At 37.5% G+C, this 20,779-nt stretch overlaps 1 protein-coding gene across 11 annotated transcripts in view; it reads left to right on the forward strand.

Moving 5' to 3' along the window:
- KIAA1217 (KIAA1217 ortholog) overlaps window positions 1-20,779 on the forward strand; it is a 240,015-nt gene that overhangs the window by 93,063 nt on the left and 126,173 nt on the right. The window lies entirely within an intron of this gene.

Consider the following 20,779-nt stretch of genomic DNA (forward strand, 5'->3'; position numbering starts at 1 on the left):
GAATAAATAAATAAATATGTGCCATAGTTTATATACAAATTTTCTAACCAATGAGCCAAGCAAACCTATTGAGTACGATTATAGGATTCCAACATCAATATCAATGGGAAATCTGCAAGATTATCTGGAGTAAACAAATTGACTTTTCATTTCCTTGGCCCATTTTATAATGGTATGGAACGATTTTTCAAAGTTATGCTAGTTGTATCATAAGTTAACTGCCTCTTTTGTTGTATAGACACCAACAACATCCAATTTCATGATTTGTTTCCATTGGTGATATTTCTGTAGATACTCTGGGTATGTCTATGATCTTAACATCATTTTTAAAAATTTCCTAGTTACATAATTTCCATTCCCTTCTGGGCTAAAAAATTTAAAGACTATGACAATTCTCCTGTTAGTATTTGTGATGACATACCTTCATCTCCACTGTAACAAGATTAAAGGTTGTTCTGCTCCAGATATTCCAGTGAAGCCTTGATGAAAACTGACAATTTTAATTGATTTACTCTGCTTACGCAGGCACAAATGTGCATTGTAGTATATAAAAGGGAGATAAAAAACAGCTCTGAAGTTACATGGTGAGTAGTTGACTTCCATTAACTTGTAAAATTTTCCACCAGAGGCAATCAGAACAGAGATAAAAAATTGGCTATTCTAAAACATGAAGGAACTCCTGTAGGTAACACATTTGCATTGCCATGCAACAAAAGCTCCTTAGAAATTTAGGTCAAAAATGAAGAATAGCAAGAATGTATGATATTTCTATTGGATACAAAGAGACAATCACATCCTGTCCAATTCTCATGTACATATGAATTTTTCTGTACAGTTAGCACTTTGAACAGTAAATGTATGTGACTTTCCCAGCATTGTTCCATGGTCTGTGTTTTATACCCCTAGGCAGGACTCTCACTAAATCATTGTTGTTATACATTTTGTGAATAGTTGCCAGTATTGGCAAAAATGTGGTATTCTTATGAGCTACATATTTTCCCACTGTAATTGAATGGCATGGGTTTGTATCTTGCTAACAAAAAGAATGCTTCACATTTAGCACCCATAATTCTGCTTGCCAACCAAGATTAGTTAGATATATTGTTTATTGTTTTGCTATATACTGTCCAAAAGCATTCTTATGATATGCCATATATATTTGGTAAATAAATAAATATTAAGAAACAGCCTTTTTGTTGACACCTTTAGATTAGAAAACTTTTTCCAAGGCATTGACTAATATCAGTGGCTTTTTGGTATTATTGGCATAGCTAATGATTAAAACTTTTCAAGTTTATTTTTTTAAAAATTGAGCCATGACAGTTTTATTGTGTGTTGAATCCATTTTATAGTGACCAACAGAAACTATCTGTGCAAAACATGACATGACTTAGATAAAACCACGCAAATCCATACAAGACCTGTTGCTAGCAGTAAAATTTAATTCTGTATAGGCATGTTCAGAACTGCACTGTTGTCAGAGAGCAGACTGTCCAGAAAATTGCTAGCACCTGTGCTATTTTTTTTCTGCTCTCTTTAAGCCCTCTCCCCAGCCAGCACAGCAAGAGACTATAAAAGCTTTGCTATGAAACATTGGAGGGGTGGGGAGGAGAGAAGGTGGTGTGTATTAATGTGTGGAAGTAGAAGGGACGTTTTTCTCTAGCAGTACTCACAAGGGGTAGCAGTTGGAGTAGAGTAGCAGCAACAGTGGGGAAGAGTGAGTAGTGCTGAGTAGTGAGTAACAATATTTGAGTGCTTATTGTGTGTTGTCTAGGAAACTGTGTTGTTGTTAGCTCTTCTGTGTCTTGAGTCTATGATGGATTCATTCTAATCAAATTCAAGCAGGAATGGATCCCTTATATACAACAGATCACATTGAAGGCGAGGAATACTTACTATTATGGTTGGTTGCATTGTAAGTCATGAGATGATGGTGGTGGTGTTAAAGGTATCATTCAGTGGTGGGATTCAAAGTTTTTTTACTAACGGTTCTGTGGCGTGGCTTGGTGGGCAGGGCATTGCTTGATATGCATGGCAGGGGAAGGATACCATAAAATCTCTATTCCTTCCCCACTCCAGGGAAAGGTTACTGCAAAATCCCCATTCCCTCCCGATCAGCTTGGGAGAATAGATGGGGGCGGGGTCAGTCAGAGGTGGTATTTGCCGGTTCTCCAAACTACTCAAAATTTCTGTTCTCCAGAACTGGTCAGAACCTGCTGAATATCACCTCTGGTGTCATTGTAGGATGAAAACTTTTCTAAGTAAACCTGCCGTTTGCAATTGACTGATGGTTATTTTGTCAATCCTGATGATGTTCAAGTGCTCCAATTGATTTGGGATTGCACCCAAGGTGCCTATCAGTACTGGTACTATTTTTGCTTTCTTTTGCCACAGCCATTTTATTTGCCGGTATTTTGTGATCTTTTCCAGTTCATTATGCCTTCTCCAGGTTCTGCCATGTCCACCTTCCAGACTATTTTGTCTTTCTAATGAACACTTGTTAAGTTTGGGCTATTGTGTGTCAGGTGCCTGTTTGAATTCTAAAGTCTCAGAGCTCTTTGACTGCTTCATTTTCTGTTACTCTGTCTATCTTGTGTGGTCCGATCAATTTTTGCTTACAGGCAAATGGTATTTCTTGCAGATGTCATGAGAAAATTACACCACAGTAATACCCACAGCTTGAATCATTAAATGTGGACTTATTTAAACACTCCAAGGAAAGCTTCTTTACCATCCCCAGTTCAACCTGTTTATGAAATAAAAATTAAATGGTGCATTTAAATATTGTTGGAAGGAGAGGTAGGGTTCACGTGAAGTGTTTCAGCACATCAAAACAAAGATGGATGAGGGTTGATAAGAGGGCCAGAAGAAATATTTAACTTATCACATGTGATGGTTATTTATCACAGCATTGAGTGAAATTCAATGATGAAAAGAGTAAGTTCTACATTTAGGCAATAAAACCGAAATGCATAGGTACAGTATAGGTGGTACCTTGCTCAATAGTAATAACTGTGAGACGGATCTTGGAATCCTAGTGGACAACTATACAAATATGAGCCAGCAGTGTGTAGCAGCTGCCAAAAAAGCCAACACAGTTCTAGGCTGCATAAACAGAGGGATAGAATCAAGATCATGTGAAGTATTAATACCACTTTATAATGCCTTGGTAAGGCCACACTTGGAATACTGCATTCAGTTTTGGTCTTCATGATGTAGAAAAGATGTAGAGACTCCAGAAAGAGTGCAGAGAAGAGCAACAAAGATGATTAGGGGACTGGAGACTAAAACATATGAAGAATGGTTGCAGGAACTGGGTATGTCTAGTTTAATAGAAAGAAGGATTAGGGGAGCCATGATAGCAATGTTCCAATATCTCAGGGGTTGCCACAAAGAAGAGGGAGTCCAACTATTCTCCAAGGCACCTGAAGGCAGGACAAAAAGCAATGGGTGGAAACTAATCAAGGAGAGAAGCAACTTAGAACTGAGGAGAAATTTCCTGACCATTAGAACAATTAATCAGTGGAACAGCTTGCCTCCAGAAGTTGTGAATGCCCCAACACTGGAAGTATTTAAGAAGATGTTGGATACCATTTGTCTGAAATGGTATAAGGTTTCCTGCCTAGACAGGGGGTTGGATTAGAAGACCTCCAAGGTCCCTTCCAACTAAGCTATTGTACTGTATTGATTATTGCAAGGTAGCTTTTGGCAGGAAGAACCATGAGAAGAGGCAAGAAAATACTTTGCTAACAACTCCACAATTCCATATTGTCTTGACAGAAAGTTGTACAAAGGGAGGTCGTTTGCAAGAATCCAGGTTGCTTTTCCATTCTTTTTCCTCTCCATTTAAAAACTTTTGAAGATAGCATATTAACAAAGGGATGTGGGCCTGAGAGACTCCATCCCCCCCCCCCCCAAAAACAAGCCCATGCCCACAACTTCCACAGAGCCACATTATTGCCTGGAAAACATGCTTTATTCCAGTTCAGATGAATTGTAACAGATTCAAGATTGATGAGACCAAACTCTGTACTAACTGCGTTTAGTTTATTCGTTTATCACTAAATGCAATTATAGACCAAACACACAAAAGTTAACCGAAAGGTGGTACCCCGCCCCCTCCAAAAATGCACTGGATTTTGTTTTTTCTTGAAGATATTTCACTTCTCATCCAAGAAGCATCCTCAGTTCTGACGCAATGCTGGGGAATGGAAGAATGTAACACAATTGAGTTGAAAATGTCCATTGCTAAGCAAGACAGTTGTTATGGAGTTTTGGCCCATATTATGTGATTTTTCCTGCCACAGTTGTTAAATGAATCACTGCAGTTAAGTTAGCAATATGGTTATTAAGTGAACCTGACTTCCCTATTGACTTGTCAGAAGGTTGCAGAAGATGATCACATGATCTTGGGTCACTGAAACCATCATAAATATATGCCAAATATCTACATTTTGGTCATTTGACCACTGGGATGCTGCAACAGTTGTAAGTGTGAAAAATGAATATGTTATTTTTTTTCAGTGTTGCCATAACTTTGAAAAGTCACTAAACAAATTGTTACAAGTCAAAGACCACCTGTATATGCTTTTTGTGGCTAGTACTTTGCTTTAGCTTGACCAGACTGATGAAAGACAAGAAAGGATTGTATTTCTTCCAAGCAGATCTCTCTATTGTTCCTCACCCATAGGCAGAATCTATACTAGTGATGGCTAACCTTTTTGCTATTGCATGCCAAAAGTGGGGAGAGCACAGGAGGGTCTTGCATGGGCACATGTGTGTGGCACCCCTGCTTTTTGGGTGCGATCGATCCATTTTTTGCCCTACCCATGCTCCAGAGGCTTTCTAGCACACACACACCCAACCCTCTGGAGAGTCTGTTCCCAAACTTCCAGCTTGCACGTTGTTTTTCACCTCTGGAGGCTTCAGGGAATCATCCTGAATCCTCCGGAGGGCAAAAAATGGCCAAATATGAAGGCCAAATTCAGCTGGCAAGCACGTGCATGCACACTGGATCTGACAGGGCAATGCCTCGCGTGTCCTAACAAATGGCTCAGCGTGCCGTCTGTTCCACAAATGCCATAGGTTTGCCATCAGGGATCTATACTCTGGGAAGTATTAGGAAGGAGCTCTCTTCACCATCTTTCTCTGACACAAATTATCTGAACTGAGTTGTCTCTTGCTCCTTGGAATATATCCATCAAACTCCCCAGAAACATAATGAAGTTTACTTCTGATAGGATTGTTCTGAATATAAGCTTAATGTAGCCTAGAACTTATCCCAAATCAATTAGTGTGTACTCAAGGGTGTTATTTTTTCAAATGGCACACTTCATTTAATTTTGTTTCATCAACGCCCTAGAGATAGCTAGAATGTATGAACAAATTCCTGAGTGTCTCCTGTATCCTCTAAGCAAGTATATACTAGTGTATGTATATAGTGTACAAAGCCATTTGTTAACTTATGTCACTGAGGGAATTTATGAGTGGATGACAGACACTTGTTGAAAGAGGAGAAGGTTGCCATGAAAGTCTCTTCAATAATAAATTAGATATACAAGCCTTGTCATTTGGATGATTTGGTACAAAATAGTTATGTTCTCCCATCCTCATGGGCTCCAGAAGTGGTTTTGTTATGCTATCTATCATGCAGCATGCTCTCAACTTTGATTCTGGAGTAGTGTCAGAGAAAACTTAGTTTTAAGGAAGAGGCAGAAGGAGAAACATTTTTTTAAATAAATGCACATTTGTGTATAACATATCCCGTAAACTATCACCTAGTTTGTTGAATTAGAAAGTTTAATTGCATTTTGTGTACCAAAATATCTGTTAAGAGCATTGTCACATGTGAGTATTAAACAGTCCTTGCTGGAATGGAACTGAGGTATGGAACTGAGGTCTAAGTCTTAAAGTCTGAAAGGAAGACCATTTGATATCTCTTCCATGGGTGATCTCACATGAATCACTTTCAAATGTAAAAGTATTATCCTGTCATGCAAAAAGAGTCTATATTGGACACATTCCAGTGACCTAACTTGAAGATTTATCAATCTATAACTTGAAGAGAAAGTAGAATCACATGAAGAACTAGAGAAGTATACTCTTTTTTAGCCAAAGGATTTTTCAGTAACTTCCCCAGGCCCACTCTTCAAAATGGTCCAGGGCCAATAGGAAGAACTAGTCAAAATTAGATCAATTTGATTTATATAATTAACTCACATTAAAGTCCATAAAGTCAGTGTATGGATTTGCAGAAATGTGGAATCAGAATGTCTAAACTTCACTAAAATGAGAGAAATAAAATGAAAAATAAAAGCAAATTTGGTTTGCCTATTTGGATCAACCATCACCACTTCTCCAGCTCCATTTACTTCAAAAGAAGAAATTGTGTCCTCAGTTGGAAACACCAAACAATTGACATTACACCCCTCCCCCATAAGCTTAGAAAAGAGTCCGATGTGATCATAGAACTGCTCTTGCACCTCAGATAAAATCAACACACCCCAGGAATATATGTATTTTCATAAGTAATTTGAGTTATTTTCTTACTTACCTTTTTGCTTAGATGCTTAATTAGATGTTTTAACTTTGAGCTGGGGAAAAAAGAAGGAAGACATTTATCCAACAGAGGCCAAAATAATGTCTAATAAAAAGAGAGGAAATAAAGCTGTGGAAGGTTGGAAGCAGTGAGATGAGGCAAAAGGAGTAGCACATTTTGCTATTTGACAGTCACCTTATGTCAGAAAGTTCACACTTGCCATTTCTGATCTTTCTCACAGTATTGCTTCATCTTTTGATTAATCAGCCCATTGAATGGGAAAATGCCACAGCCAGAAATGCTTCTGAATTTTGACTGATTCTTCTTACTTGTCCCCCCCCCCTTCATTTTTAAAACATTTGCTACAATTTTTTAAAATGGATTTTGGTTCTGTTTCAGCTTATCTCTGCGTGTTTCTTAATTCCAATCGGTCATAATCAGCTTATGAGGAATCATTTTCCAACCTATGAAATAATTTTCTCCACAAGGCCACAGAGGTGAAGGATAATTATTTTGGGGAGATGAACAACAGAAAGGAGGACTCAGTGAAAGCAAACTGCCTTTGTGTTTTTCTAGCTGCGGCAGTCCTCTATCTCCTGACAATTGGGCAGGAAAGTAATACAAAGATAATAAGCCAAAATTTGAGCTACTAGAAGAAATGTGAAACCTTTCCAAAGACCTTAAGTTTCCCGCCTATAAAGCCATAAGGGTGGGAAGCAAAAGGCTCTTCATCTTCTCAGCATTTCTGTTTGCTATCAACATCCCCTCTTAGTTCAACTCAAAGAAGACATTAGCTTGACTCTAAGGTACTTTTTATGCATTTAACTAAATATGATGATCCAGCTATTATAGCCTGGTCATAAGTAAGCCATAAAGCATGATGCAGAAGTCATATTTTACATAAGTTTACAAACTTCACGAACACCAAACCATATTATGGCTGTATAAATTCAGCCTAAGGTAAAGTTCATCTCGCACATATATGCTAATCATTCCTGATTTTAGGGGGCGGAGCTCATCTCCGTTTCAAAGCCAAAGAGCCAGCATTGTCGGAAGAAGTTTCCATGGTCATGTGGCCGGCATGAGTAAACTAGTGATGGATTGCAAATATTTGTACTACTGGTTTGGCATGCGTGCAATGCTTTTGCACATATGCAGAAGTGTCCTGGTGGATGGGTGGGGTCTCCCACCGCTGCTACTACCGATTCAGCTGAACCGGGCCAAACCTAGGGCAACCCACCACTGGACTAAATGCCGAAGGTACAAGGAATGCTGTTACTTTCCCACCAAAGGTGGTTCCTATTTTTCTACTAGCATTTTTACATGCTTTCGAACTGCTAGGTTAGCAGAAGCTGGGACAAGTAACAGGAACTCACCCCGTTATGCAGCGCTAGGATTTGAACCACCCAACTGCCGACCTTTCTGATGGACAAACTCAGCGTCTGAGCCACTGTGCCCTTTAAATTCAACCTATAAAGGGTTAAATATATATCCAAGGCAACAAATACAAAAAGTTGTAGGGAATGGTTCTGAAAAATGTCTACTTCTTCAAATGACAAAATATCCTTTAGGGGTCCTAATACTTTGTCTCCAAAGTTCTGTGAAGATCCCCTGAAGGATTGTTAACATTTTTAAGGGCAGGATTTTATTTTCGAATGCATACTTGCTGAATGGTTTTATATAATATGCAAAATGTTACCTTTGATATTAATTGATACCTAGAAAAATTAGCCTTTCAAATCTTATCTATCATAATATATTGTAAGAAAGATTGGGGGGGGTCATAAAAATGAAACAAAATCCTAGTCTGTAGGAAGCATTCATTTTCTTACAAATATCCATTGTTCTTACCACAAGAATTTTAGAGTCAATACAAGTAGTCCTCAACTTATGACCACTTATTTAATGGCAAAAAAAATGCCCTTTTAGGAGAGTGAATTTGTTAAGTGAGAGTCGCTTAACAACTGCCATAATGGTCAGAAAGTTGGGTCTGATCCTATGGTGCCGTGACTTATGACCAGAATTCCATTCCCATTTATGGTTATACATTGAAGACTAGGTGTATCTTCTTCATATTTAAATATAGGCAATTTTTTCATTAGGTTCATTTTTCATTTCGGTGATGCTTTTTTTGGATGCTTTCAACTCTATAATTTTTTCTAGAAGGTGCTGTGTAATTTAACGACTTTTTAATCAATAGAAGCTTTATTTTTTGTGGAGGATGGGTTCTATAATAGTAAAATATGTCTCTGATTTATTATTGGACATATAGGATTCACTTTGTGATCATATTAATAACTAATATGTTAAGCAAAAGATGACTGAGTAACTGGTTATCATTGGAAGTCCTAAGTATTTTTGCATTAACTTCCATCAACTTCAGTGGAGTTAATTTTAAGTAAACATTTATATAATTGCCACCACGGCTGCTTATCCCCGCCACCTGGAACAGACTGAAAATGGGACATGTAGAGGCCGAAAATGAGGCGGGCAGAGGCAGTAATCTGCAGGGTTGTGGCTATCCCTGCAACCTGGAACAGCTGATATGTGGTATTCCGGAAGACAGATCCAACTGCCAATCAGCTGCTTGTGCTAAATCAGGCTGTGCTGAAGCCACCAGGCTGTTTGCTGTTTTATGTAAGGAGGCAAACTTTTGGGAAGTAGAGGCAGATTTTTTTTCTTGTTTTCCTCCCCAAAAGCTAGGTGTGTCTTATAATTGGGAGCATCTTATAATCTGAAAAATATGGTACTTACAAAGCTCCAGGCTTGGGTATTTATGGGCCCCATCTACTGTCATTGGCTTTTGTCCATTCAGTAAAATTGACCAGGCAGGATAGTTCTAGGCTCCTTCCTGTAGGGACTGTCATCTTTACAAGTCCAACTTCTCTGTTGTAGCTTCCAGCTCCCCCAATCAATTTTTCTTGTAAGCCAACTGGGAAACTTTCAGTGGCCAATCACATGATCTCAAGATGTTACATCTATCGTAAATATATGTTGCCTGCCAAGAACCTGAATTTTGATCAAGTAACATTGGATATGTATTCTGTCTTTTTAAAATGAAATAATACTGCTCAAAAACACCTTATACTTTTTTTTTATTTTCTTGCACAAGCTTTTTAATGATCAGATAGAAGTATAATAGAAGCAATTAGATCAGGCAAGGTTCCAAAAGTCAGGATGGCAAATATGGTGGTGCGATTGAAGCTCCATTGCTCTTTAGTTGATTGTATACATATAAAAAGGTGGAGCTTGAATTCTCACATTGCAGCCCCCATCTTGATTTTTTGGAGTACAATCTGCAGATGGCTTAAAAAACTTGTAATTTTTATTTATATTTAGGCTTTGTCCTGAACTAAGGCAGGAACTTGGAAGTGGAAAGCAACATGGATCTGGAGAAGGAGAGATATTCTGTCAGCAATACTTGCAAAATTGATGATATTCAGAACTCTACCTCCTATTTAAAGACTTAATTTAACTGGGGTTGGGGGGATTTAGGCCATTGTTCAGCTGGATTCTCTTTTATTGTCTTACTTTTCTGCTCCTTACATATCTTACATTCCATTTTTTACTTTGATTTATTTATTTTAATTACTTTTGTCTCTTTTCCTCTTTCCTCTTCTCCCCTTTTCTTTCCCCTGTTTCTGATCCACAGGCTTTACAGTGCATGTTGGTCTCCCTCCATTCAGAGCTTGACATTCAAAGGTACTTGATGAAAATTGAAACCTCTCAGAGAGTTAGTACTATATACTTTCTTTTTTCTGCACCTTGTCTTGGAATGAGCTTGCCGTTTGGCCCCATTTTAATCAAGGGCATCACATTTAGTAATTTTAACAGTTTGCATCACAAATAATATTTTTCCCTCAATCAGGGTAGAATTGCATGTTCTTTTATCTCTGCATGGACAGTTTTGGCTTTTAGTGCTGCTCCCCCTTCCCCCCAAATCCCATGTTTCAGGCATGTCCTGATGAAAAAGTTTCCCACCACTCAAATGCTCCAATTTCACACTTTAGTTTGGGTAGGATTGGAATGGGTTGTGCTGACATTATCAAAATGCAGAAGGCATCTCTCTACCTGCTACAGGTAGTTGCAGACCATTATAATGTGGCCCTCCAGTGATGAGTTGCAGAGATATACTGTTGCACTCAGTTATCGGTCCATAACTAAAGTCATTATAATCAATGTTTGCTATATATAAGAGCCGAGATGGCACAGTGGTTAGAGTGCAGTACTGCATTCTGCTGCCTGCTGACTGCCTGCAATTTGGCAGTTCAAATCTCACCAGGCTCAAGGTTAATTCAGCCTTCCTTCCCTCTGTGGTAGGTAAAATGAGGACCCAGATTGTTGGGGGCAATATGCTGACTCTGTAAACCGCTTGGAGAGGGCTGTAAGAGTGCTATTGCTACTGCTATTTACAAAATGATGACAGCCAAAGTGGAGCAAACTGTGACTTGGTCCCATTGTGTGTGCCGAGTGACAGTATCACCTAAACAGTGGGAGCCATTTCATTCTTTGTGAAGAACTGAACCTTTATCTGGATATGCCTTCAGTTATCTCAAAAGTTGCACGGAAGATGCATACAAATATGCTTGTCTCTTTCAGAGCATTCTGAAAAGCATGCAATTTTCATTCATCCTTGGGGCTAGATCTTAATATTTTATTTTTGAGAAACAAGAGTTTCAGGCACTCTTTTTTGTTATGCTTATTGGCCTTTGTAATTCTCTGGAAAGTTGCCTGAAGTTATTGCATTTAAATATGAGTTTTACAAATACATTTTATCATCCTCTATTGCTACCAGGCATTTTGTCTTTTGTATAAAGCATTACAAGATAAAAAAAATTTTTTAAAAAAACATCTTCAATAGCACCATGACTTGTTGCAATTTTTCAAGAACAACTGTAAATTTGAGAAACTATGTACATAATCCATTAGCTTTTATTTTTTTTATTTAAAAAATGCCACAAATTCAGAAGATGCTTTTTCTCTTGTGTTGTTTCAAATATGCCTTTGGATATTTGTGCTCAAAAGAGATGGAAGTGTAATCTGTTTCTTGGAGCAGAACATTTTGTCTCAAAGGCTCACACAATAATGCATTTTAGCATTTGCTTCCCTTGATTTTCCTTTTATTACTGCTTCAGGACTTTCTTCAGAGTATTTCCCCTTCAATCAGTACATAAAAGTTAAACTTTTTTTCCCCTATAACAGATTGTTATGCCAAGCCCTCCATGGCTGAGATTTCTATTGGTTATTGTTTAGGTCTTCGTAAACAATGACAGCATGTTGAACTTGGCTTAGTGACTCAGTTGACATTGGACAGCTTTCAACACAGAAACATCATTTCTGAGTAGCAAGATATCCCATTGAGCAAAATCTCCCAGTTCAAAGAGAATGTCGAAATCTGCTCTTCCACCTAATCTAAAAGTTCCAGGAGTCATCCAGAAATGCTAGTAAAATGTATACCTGCATCTTGAGACAATCGGTGCAGAAATGGCCAAGACTAAGCTATGCTAGTCTATGAAAAAAAGCCCTTCTGTTTATGCCTCTAGTGACAATCACAAATCTTCAGTGCCTTATTGTACCAAGAGCAGTACAATTCAATAGGGATGCAGTAAAGCATCTTCAACCAGCACACCTAATGATCAAAGATGATGCAATTGTGGATTCCAGAGTTGGAGAATTAAACTCTGGGAACTGCTAACCAACACTAGCAGAGCATTGGAGAGGAGTCATAATTGTTGAGGTGAACATATATTCTGAATGTGATACCTTCGACAGAATTCATCCTGGTCCAGGAAAAATTCAAAATATTTGGGTGATAGAATGTTCAGGTTGAATGTTTTTAAATTCACACTTAAGCAGGAGTAAGATTCACTTGGTGGCTGTCACCACCAGGTGATTCTCTAATTAGCTTTATGTTTTTCGTTGTGTATTTGAACTGAAAAACATTCAAGTTGAACAGACGGAAACACAAATGGATGACATTACAGACAATCCTACATAGCATATTCAGTTCAGCAGGTTAGTCCTACTGTGTTTAGGAGGATTATTCCAGAAAAGTACACATAGGATTGCAGACTAAATGGGGGGGGGTAAGTTTGCCTAAGTAGGTAGCAGACATGATCCTTGCTTTTGTTCCTTAAGCAGTTGAACAAAGCTTGGAAGTAGAGAAATACAAACAGCCAATAATCTACTAGCATTAAAACAAAAAGATGCTTAAAACTAGATGTTTAAAACATCTTTCTAAAACTAGAAAGATGTTTAAAATTAGAGGATTCAGGTAGTGACCTCAGCTAAATGAAGAAGATAATCCATACCAGGATCTAGGAACAAACCAAATAGCAGCTCAATAATTCAGAGATGGGATTTGAAGAAATCAAGGGAATCAAAAAGTCAGATAACACCTCAAAAATATTGTTCTGATGCCAGCTGCTAAAGAAATATCACAGCAAATATCAACTCCCATTATGTTCTCCGTTCAGTTGGATCTTGCTCTTGAGGTCTTGCTTTTGCAAAGTCTATTTTTAATGCAGTACAGGTAGTCTTTGACTTACAACTTCAGTTGACCCCAAAATTTCCATTGCTAAGCAAGACAGTTAAATGAATTTATATGACTTTTCTTGCCAGAATTGTTAAGTGAACCGCTGCAGTTAAGTTACTACCATGGTTGTTAAGTGAATCTTGTGTCCTCATTGACTTTGTTTGTCAGAAGGTCAGAAGAAATGATCGCATGACCCTGCAGGACACTGTAACTGTTACATGCCAGTTGCCAAGCATCTTAATTTTGATCATATGTCCACAGGGATGCTGCAGTGATCATAAGTGTGAAAAGTTGTCATAACTCACTTTTTTCAGTGCTGCTGTAACTTGGCACTGTCACTAAAGGAATGGTCGGCCAAATCGGTAGTGGTTTGGTGGTATGGGTCACTGAAACTGGCAGCGACCCAGGCCTAGCACGCCCCCAAACCAGTTCTCCAGTCAGCGCCCTCAGCAACACCATCTTGTTTTTCAGTTCTGCGCATGCACAGAACAATTTTAATTGCATTGCGCACGTGTGAAGAGCGCACACGAGCAAACCAGCAGTAGTGCCGGCCAGAACCCACCCGTGCTGTACATGTCTTTGGACAGATAACTTCAAGTACCAGCACTTTCAAACAGTAATTCAGAATAGTCCCCAGCTATCAAAATATTGCCCATCCTTGCTCCAGGACTTTCTATTTTAATGAAAAACAAGCAGTGGGATGGCAGACTTTCCTATCTACTACATGCAAGAGCAATTTCCCCCTAGGTTTTGTATCTCATTTCACAATTTTTTCTATCTATACTAATAATCATAATCCCAATTTCTGTGACAAAATGATTTTATCCTTTCCCCATGCAACTACTGTTAATTTTGTATCCCATATTACTTCTTTTCTTGTTTCTCGGAAGTAAAATAATAAATTGCAAAGAAGGAGAAATTTGTGATAAAATCACTTAAATGCCAAACCTTGAATTTTCTTCTGCCAAGCCCAAAATCAGGTGTTGTTTTTTTTGCACAGGTGAAAATCTTCAAGGGGGTAATTTTTCTCCTTGAAAGAAATAATATGTATACTTACAAAAAAGAAGTCAGTATATAATATATAATACAGGAGAAAAAACATGGTCACCTAGACTGGAAAACAAAATTTAGGAAAGCTCTGTGGTATTATAAGCCTGCTAGCAAAGTTAAGCAAATTGTAGAAAAGTAGCTTTTATGTTGAATAGAACTTCATAGACCCTTTAAAATATAGGACAGAAATTTAGGACAGCTTATAGCAATCACCTATACTCTTTTGGTCTATGGATTTGTTAGACTTGGCATGATAGAATGGCCAACCAGCATAAAACAAACACAGAAAGGTGACCCTTGAATGCAACAAACCAATACAACTTTTAATTTATAAAGCACTGTCAGCAAAAAAGACTGCAATCTGCCAAAACAGTGTATTCAGTTTGCCAAGTAAGTATTAAAGATTTCATTCTTTATTCTATTTTGGAATTCTGTTTTGGGTTTTAGAGACATAATTAATTGGTCAAATAGAACAGAGGCTTGGGTTCCCATGAATGGAGAGACCATGACTTTCTTTTATACAGACACTAGCCGAATACCTGTGTTCCACTACGAAACTACCGCATGTGATCGGGCTTGATAAATTGGCACTTACAGCTTGAAAATCACCGAGTAGTTCCCATCGACCTTTCTTCTTCCCTTCTCTCCCTCAGCTTTGCCCCACAGAAAGCTCCCCTATCATATCCCCTTCTCTCCCCCAGGCTTGCCCCACAGAAAGCTCTCCTATCTTATCACCTTTTCTCCCTCAGGCTTGCCCAATAGAATCCTATCCTATCCCCTTCTCTCCCTCAGGCTTGCCCCAAAGAAAACTCCCATATCCTACCCCCTTCTCTCCCTCAGGCTTGGTGCACAGAAGCCCCACCTATCATATTCCCTTCTCTCCCTCAGGTTTCCCTCACAGAAGCCCCACCTATCTTATCACCTTCTCTCCCTCAAGCTCCTTTCCAAGCTCCCAGACAGGAGGCCGGATGAGCCCACATCCAAGTTTTCAGGTTGGGAGAGGGAATAAAACGTCTTAACTCCTTAGCATCAGAGCATGTTAATAATAATATACAAAATACTAATGCTATAATGGCCATTTCAAGAAATCCTTTGTTACCAAGCCCCTAGAAGCCAAGAGGAACATATGTGCCAAATTTCAAGTTTATAATTGGAGATTTCTGGAGATTTCATGATTCCTGTGTGAGTGTTGCTCAACAGGCAATTGCTCAAAATCACATTTTGAGGTGGAAACAGGGAAATTGTGATGTAAATTCCAAATGAGACATGCAATAGGGCAGGAATTAAAAACCTCCCCGCCCCCAAACTCAGTTTTCAGTTTTCTGCATCACCCTTTTTATTACAACCCAAATTTGAAGTGAGCCCTTGGGCACAACATGATCGAGGGATTCTTTCAACCCCTCTTGAGTTTTCCAAGGATGATTCAAGGAAGGGTGTTTAGAAGTCAGTCCCATCACCCATTTAAACCACTGGGCAGTTTGTTAATGTGTCTCCAAGCAACAATGAAGTGTAGGGGTTTTTTTTTAAAGACTATCTGAAATAGTCTGTTTAAATGGAAGAGTGCAATATAAACACATAAAACTTAATAGAGTGACAAAATTGAAGTTCTTTGTAAAAAAAAACAGATTATTCAACATGGAATAGTTATAATTAAGAATTGTTAAATTTCAGCTCAAATAATTTATTTTAAGTAACCTTACTCTCATTCTTAACATTTATAAGAGAGGGAATTGGTGAGATAACCCTATATCAGGAAATATTATCCTTTTTGAATATGTAATTTTGTAGAGTAGGATGCTATAAAACTGTGTTTGTCTTGCATTATGATTCTACAATCATCCCTTTGTTCATACTTGTTATACTGCATGCAAGCAAACACATAGTCTTAGACCATTGTGCTTTTGGTATTGTTGGAAGTTAAAACCCAACAATGTCCCAGAGAAATGAAATATTTTAGGAAATATTAAAAAGGCAGAATATTTCCCCTAAAAAGATAAGTAGGAACTCAAGAGAGGTAGAAACTCAGTCACCCCCCACCTTTGTCAATGGGCCATTAAAAGCCTGGCCCAGTCTAGTCTACATAACAAAGGTAGGATTAGCCTTCTGCTGCAACTCACCACAAGGCACCTGGGGAAATTACATCAGCCAGCAAGGCAACCAAACTTGGACTCAAAGCATAGCCTTCAGAGTTGCCTCTGCATTGCCCATGGTTTGACAACCAATCAGAATACAAGCTCAAATTCAAAGCCCAGAGAGGGCATAAAACCAAGGACTTGCAGCATCTCGCCCCTTTTTCTTCTTCACCCAACAACTTGAAGCATGTGATCCTCATTTTCTGTTCAGGAGCTCAAGCCATGTGATCCTGACCACCATTAAACGATCTTTCCAAGCAGCCTCCATGTTTCCGGTGTCTTTTCCCCCACTTGGAATTGAACCCAGAAGGACATTTCTTCCAACAGTATTAAAAACCTCTGATTTTCTGGTCTCCTTTGTATCACTGAGTGTAATGATCAAGATCAAATTGCATTTTTAAAATGTTGGGATTTTGTACTTATTTATTTGAAGTAACCATCTTTGGAATTTAGCAGAAAAAAGTTCTGGAGTACTAGTCTGGATTGGGATGAGGGCCATAAAGAAGGAAATTAGGGTAACACTTTTATTTCCAATTTAAATTCATATTGAAATGGTTACTTCCTGCAATAACAGCTGAGAGGGATTAGCAGGAATACAATCTTAGTGTGTGGGGCAATTAACTAATTGCCATTGTTTTCTAATCCATCCATTCACAGCTGTTATTTTTTAAAGGAAGAACAGTGAGCGTGTAATATCACATGTCACATAGTTTCTGAGATCACATATCTTCAGATTGGACACAAACTGATGCATTAGACTCACTCTCAAAAATAGACTGTAAATTGCTTAGCCTTTGAATGTTTAATTTTAACTACTGTAGCTTGTTAACATTGGAAAAAATAATAGAAATTCACACAGGAATGGATTGTTAAGAAATGGATAATTGATTAGGAATGTTAAATTGTGCTTGAAAACAGAAACACAGTTGTATCCAATAGGGGTTAACAAGAACAGCCAGATAATGTGCAACTTTCAGCTGCTTGTGATTAAGAACAGCTGACTTAAATTTATGTGTCTGCGTGTAAGTGTACAATCAGATTTTCAACTCCAATATTTACATCCTTTAAAAAGAAACAACAAATATATTCACTTGTCTGGAAATTAATCATTTTCTCATCCGTTTAAATTTTAATTAAGAGAGAAAGCAGATTTACAACAATTCAAGACCTCTGGAATTTTATGTTAGCTTTAAAACAGCTACTGGAGTCTAATTTTGAGTACTATATTTGAATCTTTTCATAGAAGGCAACTTTGAGATAATCTAGTCCAACCCACTAAATTCTGGATTTGTTTTATCCTATGTAAATAAGTTCATTTTCCTCCTCCTATTAATTTTTGGTATGGAGAAAATAATACAGATATTAATATCATTTAGTTTTATCATTTAAGGAAGATTTAGATCTTCCTTAAATGAACAAGTATTATAACATTCAAAATAATGGAGGTCTATGGAGATTCTCAGTCATTAAGGACATGGTTGTCCCAAAGGTATTTTCCGAGAAGCAACTGGACTTTCTGGACTTTTTTTTTCTTTGAAGACTTTTCACTTCTCATACAAGAAGCTTCTTCAGCTCTGACTGGATGGTGGGGAATGGAAGGATTTATACTCCTGGGATACATCCATTTGTACCACTCAGCTGACTCTGATGACACAGATAAACCTACAGGTGGTCTTAACAACATTTGCAAAGATTGCAAATGATCATCTGTCTGCAAGGAGTATAAATAGCAATATCATTTAGACTTGTATCCGCTTCACAGTGCTTTACAGCCCTCTCTAAGCAGTTTACAGAGTCAGCCTATTGCCTGTAACAATCTGGGTCCTCATTTTACCCACCTTGGAAGGCTGGAAGGCTGAGACAACCTTGAGCCTAGTGAGATTCGAACTGCCAAATTGCAGTCAGCAGAAGTAGCCTGCAGTACTGCATTCTAACCACTGCACCACTGCATAAATCCTTCCATTCCCTACCATCCAGTCAGAGGTGAAGAAGCTTTTTTGGATGAGAAGCGAAAAACCAGTAAATCCAGTTGCCTCTTGGAAAAGCACCTTTGGGGGAAAATAATGGAGGCTTTTATAGACGTGATCTTCTCAATTACAAAGATGAAATAAATTAAACATTAATTGCCTCTTGGATTTCATTTTTTGGGGGAGAGTATTTTGTCATCCTTGGGAATTAACATACATGAACCCACAATAGTGTCATATATTTGTAATCAATATCATAAAACATTTCAAAACATGTCTCTCCGTTGTCAGAAGCAAACTTGCATGTTGGAAATCCCTGCTGAATTATTGGGGCTGAAAGGGAGGAGTTTAGATTTGGAAATCAGCTAGTTTCTTTTTTTAAATACCCAGATCTCTTAAGAGAGGGGATGAGGTTTGGTTTCTTATGGAACTTCATAAAATTTTCATAGAACCTTAGTTGTACACAGAACTCCCTTTTTAAAAAAATCACAATATTCTGCTAATAATGTTATTATAGGCCCTTGGTAATACTTAGCATAATGATGCAAATTTTGGAAGTCTCTAGAGATTTGGAGTCTTTCTTCAGTATTTCAGAGGTACTGAATGTTATGAGGACTCAAATTGGCAACAAATAATGGGAAGAAGGCTGAAGCTCTTTGGCAACCTAATAAAAATCTAATAAAATGCAAAAGTTGCTAAATCAGGCAAGGTCACTGAAGAAGTATAATTTGATCTGTGCTATTTGTGCAGCAAGCTAACCCCTTTCCATTAAAGCAAAATGTTAGGGAAAAGGACAGATGTCAGCAGTATGGTTCTCTTTCTTTTTTAAAATCCGAACTTGATCTAAAAAGTGTTTTATACTCTTTTAAATATAGACATTAATCAAAAAAGAAAAGAAAATTTAGGATAGGAATGAATTCAAACTCTTGGATAATGTACAAGAGAGGCTGCAAATCAGAAGGGATGCCTTGTTAGTGTACCTTGTCTTGTGTCCTCTATGAGCATTTAATGAACAAGCTGGAGAAAATAAGGAATCAAGAAATGGTGAAATGGTTTGATCACATTGTTTACTATAATTAATAATAATGTCTAAATCAATTATCTCCAATATTATATGCCCCAGGAGTAAAATTGTAAAACTTGGAATTTACAGATGGTATGCTTTGTATGCGAAATTGTATGCTTTAAAGTCAGGTGGCAAAAACATTGGGTCTATGGAGTAAAATTTTATTTTATTTATTCTCTTTGGTTATATTGCTTATATGTGATGCTCCACTATTGGTTCTTTTTTAAGCTGAGTATCCATTATCCCAAGTTGTATAATGATTGAAGTGTGGGAAGATACAGGCTCTAGTCCTTAACCAAGGAGTGTACCTTAGGTGAATTTAGATAGGCCTCCTCTCTTGGCCTGATTTAATGTCTCAGGGTTATTGAGGGGGGAAATAGGAGAAGAGATACCTATATGGTTTGAGATTCTGAATAAAGATAGTATATAAAGCTAATAAATAAAAACATATATACTATATATATATATATATATATATATATATATATATATATATATATATATATATATATATATATATATATATATATATATATATATATATATGTTTTTATTTATTAGCTTTATATACTATCTTTACTTGTGTGTGTTTGTGTATGTTTGTGTGTGTATTCAAATTCAGAGCCTTGTCCCAAGTAATAAATTATTTGGGATATGGCTGTCCAAAGTTAAATATCAACAATAAATTAAAAAAACCAACCTCTTGAAGTCATTTGATCTACTCATGAATAATCCTTATGATTACATAGTTGTATCTGAAATTTAACCAAAACTTTCTTTTCATCCCTTTTCTATTCATCAGTTTTTGTTCTACCCTCTTCTTTGACCATTCTTACACTGTGTAAAGATACTGTCTATTTTGTTGTATCTCCATTTACCGGTAATCTTTTCTTTAGTAGGCTAAATAAACTCAGCTGCTGCAAGCCTTTTTTCTCATAGGTCATTGTTGTCCTTTCTGGATTGATCTCCTTAAGTCCTTTCAGAGTCCATGTTAGATCTGAAATGCATCATTTTAATAAATTTATAACTCTGTGTGGGGGGAGGTAGAATGGAGCCCAGTGGTGTAATCAGCTACATTCATAATTGGAATTAAACCTGGTTCTGATTTGTCCTTTTACTGAACTGCAAGAGCTAGTAGTGGAGCTACTAAATAATCTTTACATATCAATTACTGAAAGCAGATTTAAAAGCACTTAGAAAGGTAACTCTTTAAATCATGCATGTCAGTTTTATTTTGTAGATATTTATATAGTTCTCTTTCCTTGTTATTACAATACTAACAATTGTTGAAGCATCATGAAATGGAATAGCCGTCCATTTGACTTGTAAAACTTCAGCCTTAGGTGCCTTTTAAATATTAATTTTATGCATTTGTGTGTACAGCAGTAAAGAAATCTTAATGGAATACTTTAGGAAGATCTCTATAAATAGTGTACACCTTGAGGGAGGGATTCATCTTGAGCATTCACCAACTTGATCAGTATTTTATCT

This window comes from Thamnophis sirtalis, unplaced genomic scaffold (assembly GCF_051295495.1).
Source record: "Thamnophis sirtalis isolate CommonGarterSnake01/CBP01778 unplaced genomic scaffold, rThaSir2_p1.2 scaffold_4, whole genome shotgun sequence".
Taxonomy (NCBI): Eukaryota; Metazoa; Chordata; class Lepidosauria; order Squamata; family Natricidae; genus Thamnophis; species Thamnophis sirtalis.